Source organism: Carcharodon carcharias, chromosome 13, assembly GCF_017639515.1.
Source record: "Carcharodon carcharias isolate sCarCar2 chromosome 13, sCarCar2.pri, whole genome shotgun sequence".
NCBI lineage: Eukaryota > Metazoa > Chordata > Chondrichthyes > Lamniformes > Lamnidae > Carcharodon > Carcharodon carcharias.
In genome coordinates this window covers 9760295-9766427 of record NC_054479.1, presented here as the reverse complement: position 1 = coordinate 9766427, position 6133 = coordinate 9760295, and positions in this window count along the sequence as shown.

The following is a 6133-nucleotide window of genomic DNA, read 5'->3' as shown; positions in this document are numbered from 1 at the left end:
CTTCTGGATATTCCATTACATGCTTACAATGTACAGTTGTACTTTGATTAATTGAGTCCTTGGAATATAAGTGCCTTTTGCTACAAATTTACAAGTCAATTTTAAATCTAGCCAATTTTTCATTAATAGCATGCATTTTTATTCTCATTTAAAATGCCCTTCAAGTAATTGATGGTGAAACAATTACACAAATGGGTACAAATAATAATAGTCTGCCTGGAATGTATTCTTCAGTATCTCCTGCAAAATTTTCATGGATTTTCCTACAAATGTGACTCATTTGTGGCTTTTAGTACCTGGTTCCACAGGTACCAGTACCTTAACCACGTGACCATTCTTGATATGTGAGTCTGCATAATGAACTACGTGTTCTGTTCAACTACAAGGTGGCATTGTAGTTGAACCTAACCTGACTTTGTTCAACATCCTGAACATTTTTCAGCAGCAATCATGGATAGACATCAGGCCCAGAACTTCTTGCTTATTTTGTCCTGTCCACCACCCTAATTACAAATCATTGCTGTACTGAACAACAACCAACTTGGACATACCAACAATCATACCTGAGTTTTTCTCAATCTCCAGACAGGACAGTATATTTAACGATTGGCCATAGGGAGCCCAGTGTCTCCCTTTTATGAATGAATACTAGTACAGAATGGGTGGTGGGGATGAAGAGTGCAGTGGGATACTAAATTTTAACATTGGGTAAGACCCTGATGCCAAGTGTCCTAAGAGTATTTATTCCTGGATCTCATATCCAATTTGGAATATGGGACAAAAATGTTTATTTAAAATCAATATGTCTGAACCACAACAATTTTTATATGCCTGCAATACTGGGCTACTTCCAGACTAAGCTACAAGTTCCGGCTCTTTCCTCCATGTCCAATATCTCAATGGACTAAAGAAGCTATTTTTATACCTGTTTGCCCTACACTGGCTCTCAGTTTGATAATATCTGTTTTCAATTTTCATCCTTGGGTTCAAATTCATCTATGGCCTTGCCTCCCTATTTCCTAACCACCTCCAGCCTTGCAAGCCTCGATATCTCTGCACAACTTCAATTCTGGCCTCTTGTGCATCCCTGTTTTTCATCATGTTAACCATTGGTGACCATACCATTAGCTGCCTAAGCCCTAAGCTCTGGAATTCCCTCCCTCAAACATCTCCACCTTTCATTCCTTAAGACACTCCTTAAAACGTACTTCATTGACTATGCTTTTTGTCATCTGCGCCAATATCCCTTCACATGGCTCAGTGACATTTTTTTTTGTCTGGTAATGATTCTCTGAAGTGTCTTGATGCTTTGCATTAATCACAGGTTGTTGTAATATATCTGAGTGATATGCACTTCGACAGCGAGCACAAAATAATTGTGGATGTGGAAGGCCGTTCAGCCCCATTTTAATTCATCCATAGGCGTTCCCCATTGCAACATCTGAATGCTTGTTAAATTGTTTCTACCTTCACTACATCTGGAAATCTAATCCATACATTGATCACTTTGAAGGATTTGATAAGTCTAAATTTTACCTTTTATTGATTTTAAACTAATATGCCCATGCACTCTGAAATTTAATTTATCTTTTTCATTCTCTTAACTATTTCAGTTGCTTCTTTCAGATTACCACATGGATTTATGCTTTTCCAGCTGAAAAAACAAATTTCCAGTATTCCTTAATTCTTCAGGTTTTTTTTTCGATATTAGGGATCAGTCTGTTCCTTTATGGTTTGCCTCCAATGCTTCAGTACCTCCCTTTTATTTCAACAACTTGTATTGAATGTTGTACTTGAAGTGTGGTTTGACCAGAACGATGTGCTGTTTGATCATTATTTATTTTGAGTATCATCTTAATTTTGTTGATTGCTGCTCTGTGCTGTTTGGACACTGCTGACTGCTAGGATAAGCCCAGTAACTACAGGCCTGTCAGTTTAATCTCAGCAGTGGAGAAGCTTTTACAAACTATAATTTGGAACAAAATTAATAGTCACTTGGGCAAGTGCAGGTAAATTAAGAAAGCATGAATTGGTTAAGTGTAAATCATGTTTTTTAGCTTGGAGTTTTTTGGGGTAACGTGGTTGATGAGGGTAATGCTGTTTGATGTGTAACGCTTCTGAGTCCAACTAAATTAACAAAAACGGGGACAAAGTAAAAGGCAGCCCCTTAAAGGGATACTGCAAAAGAAAAACAAATCATAAAGGAAACTTGCAACATCAAATCAAAATGTGATTAAAGGGCTCAATAAAGCACCCGAGTCCCCACAGTGCCCACTGAGTATGGGAGGCCTCAATGGTGCCTGCAGACATTGCCTGCTCCCTCTCCAGGGACACCCGGTCGCAGGAGTGCAGCTGGACAACCCCTTCAATCGCCTGCTGCCTGGACCTGTTGATGGACAACTTGGCCGGGCCCAGGAGCAGGTTCACGAGGAGGTCCTCCTTCCTTCCTGCACCCCCCCCCCTCTGCGAACCAGGTGTCCGTAGATCAGGAGTGTGGGACTGAAGTGCAAACAAAACGAAACAAAAGGAAAAGGTTTTTCAAAGTACAAAAATTGGGAGTGCAGACTACAACTTACATAAGCCTGGTCCTCAAGTCTGCAAAAGACAGGCATCTTTGGAGTCCGTGAACCGACACATCCTGCGGTTGTATGGGACTGCTGCAGGCAACACCCTCCACCCCAGGTCCCCGATGGTAAGGGGGAGGACACCCCTGTAGAGGGACCCCCCCCCCCACTGGGGACCTCTGCTGTCGGACGGCAATAAGGGACACCAGGACTTGTCCAGACGGTAGGCGAGAGTAAGGAGGTGAAGGGTGTGCAGCAGCAGCCCATACAGGAAAACCCTCTGCGCAGTGCTAAAGGGCACGGAGGCCATTTCCGCGAGGCAACTCAGGTGGTGGGGCTCTGACTCCCACGGGAAAATTCGGGGCTTGGGGCCGATGTGGAATTCCGTCCGAGCAGGGGTTCGTTTGGACTGGAGTCCACCACACATCTCAGCGTCATCGATGACATCAGGGCCGAGTGCGACCATCCTAAGGTCACGGATGGCATTGGCCACGAGTCACATGTCCACTGAAATGCAATGCGCCAACTCAAGTAGGTTGCCCTCCCTCCCGGCCCCTCCATACCAGGTGCCCACAAATCAGGAGCGTGGGACTGAAGTGCAAGCAAAACAACAGTAAAAGGTTTTTCAAATAACTGAAAAAGGGAGTCCAACGTACAACGCCCTATGTAGATATGGTCCACAGACTCCACAAGGCCGCAAAAGACGCAGGTATCTTGGGAGTCCGTGAACCGACACATCCTGCGGTTGTATGGGACTGCTGCAGGCAACACCCTCCACCCCAGGTCCCCGATGGTAAGGGGGAGGACACCCCTGTAGAGGCCCCCCCCCCACTGGGGACCTCTGCTGTCGGACGGCAATAAGGGACACCAGGACTTGTCCAGACGGCAGGCGAGAGTAAGGAGGTGAAGGGTGTGCAGCAGTAGCCCATACTGGAAACCCCTCCGCGCCGTGCTAAAGGCCACAAAGGTTATGGGGCACCGGCTCCCCAGGGAGGGTTCAGGGATTGGGGCCAATGTGGAATTCCATCTGAACGAGGGTAGACCACCATGCACCTGCGCCACCTCGAGACCCAGAATGATGCCAGGGCCAAGCACGACCATACTAAGGTCTTGAATGGCAAGCTGGACATCCACAAGACGCACGTTGCGCCAACTCTTGTGGTATCATCCAGCCCACTCCACCACCCAGCACATCCCCAATCCTGGTCACCCTGGCGGCCAAGGCCCACTTCTCTGTCGACCACTGAAAAGGGCGAAGGGGCAGTTTCCTGAGCAGCAGCTCTCTGACGATAGCCGCTACTCCTGATGGCGGAGAACTGCGTCACGAGGCGACCATGTTCCAGACTTTCATCAGGTCCTGGTGAAAGACGGGCAATGCCTGCAAGGAGCCTCGAAGGCCCCTCAGGTCCACAAACAGGAGCTGCACATCATAATTCACCTGGTGGAAAAAAATACGCTGCCAGGGCACAGCATCTCGGAGGAAGTTAAGAAGATGTAATACTTTTGAGTCAAGACAAATAAACTAAATTAACAAATTAAAAGGCAGCCCCTTAAAGGGAAACTGCAAAAACAAAAGACAAAATTTAAAGGAAACTTATAAGCATTAAACCAAAATGTGGTTAAGATGTGGTTGCACAGCCTGGGCACGGGTGTTAATCACTTATACATAATGTTCACTATTGTAAATAAACTTCCAAGAATGTCTCCCTGCCAATGGCTCCTGGTTCTGATGAACTGTGTTCGTGTCACTCAGATGTGAAACCTTGGTTCCTGCACAAGATAAAGGCAGTTGTCTCAATCCAGGGCTTCTTCCCTGTGCTTTGTGCAGCCTTCAGACCAAAGTCCAGCCTCACGCCCCCTGGACACATTAGTGATGCCTGCACCTCGACAGTGCTTGTTATTGCTGCCAGAATATTATGGGGAAGTGTCACAGAGTTCCGTCATTCTCTCTGTGTGTTCTTAGTAACTTTAAGCTGGGGCTGGCCCCCACTCTTCAGCATCTGTGACTAGTGATGCTGTGCTCCCAAAGGGGTCAGGTGCTGAAGGCGGACAAAGGATCAGGCGCTTTTAAAGTTTCATGGCTGTGTCTCTAGATATGACCCTGATCACAGAGCACAAGCGAGCTGTCCTCAGCCAGACAGGAGTCAGACATTCTCAGAGGCTACGTGAAGATCTATGGAGTGTCCTCACTGCATGTCGTCATCATCCTCCCTAAATCAAGTGACTATTAGGGCCTCCACTCCATGACAGGAGCATTCTCACAGAGGGTGTGTGCGCTGCCATAAGCCAGACTGGAGTCAAACATTCATAGATGCGATGTGAGGGTCCATGGTGTCTCTTTAATGCATTTCATCATCATCCTCCACAAATCTAGCACCTATGAGGGTCTCCCGAGCGCACCTACCTCATCTGGCAAGTGCAAGGGACTCATCACTGTTATTGTCACCTTCAAGGGCCACCTCACCCTCATCATAGTTGACTTCCTCCTCAACGGAGGAGACCTCCAGTTCCCGTATCTCCTCCTCAGACAGCTCCTCTCTCCATTGCAGTTCCAGATTATAAAGGCCACAGCAAGCAACAATGATGTGTGACACCCTCTGTGGACTATATTGCAGGGCTCCATCAGACCGGTCCAGGCACCAGAACCTCATTTTCAGCATCCCGATGGTTTGCTCCAGCAAGTTGCGAGTTCATGAGCATGAGCATGAGCCTCATTGTACCTTCTCTCTGCTGCAGTCTGAGGCTGTTGCACGGGTGTCATCGGCCACAGCCTCTGCAGATAGCCCTTGTCCCCAAGGAGCCAACCCTGCAGCCTCTGTGGACCCTGGAAGATGTCAGGGATCTGTGACCGACTGAGAGTGTAGGAGTCATGGACATTCCCTGGAAACTGTGTACAGACCTGAAGTATGTGTTTGTGGTGGTCGCACACCAGCCTTTGCAGTTGACATAGTTGACCCCTTGCTGCGATGGAGATCTGAGCACCATGTGAGTGCAGTTGATCACACCCTGCACCTGTGGGAAACCTGACACCTGGGCAAGTCCAATCACTCTTGCATCCTGGCTGTCTTGGTCCTGAGCAAAATGCACAAAGTTGTGTGCCCTTGCAAAGATGGCATCCGTGACCTGATGGATGCATTGTGGAGGCTTGTGAGATCCCACAGAGGTCACCTGTGGAGCTCTGAAAGGAACCACTGGTGTAGAAATTGAGCACCACGGTCACTGTCACAGCCACTGACAGTGAGTGCCCTTCATGCCCCCCGTGGTGCCAAATCCTGCGGTAACTGGTAGATGTGACCGACCAGTCCCCATGACATGCACATTCTTCAGCAACACTGGTTCTCGATCATCTGCAGGAATGAAAGCAGGTGTCTATAGACCCTGGGTCTAGCTAGGCGTCGACTAACAATGCATCAGCGTGTGTGTGGAAGCCCCAGCCGTCCCTTCTTCCTGAGCGTGCTGCTCCTCCCTCTGCGCAACCAGACGCCTCTGTCATTCTCTTCTCCGTTATCTCCACTCTCTGTACACCATGAGGCCTAGTCCACCAGGCTCCATCGTCCTGATATGCTACT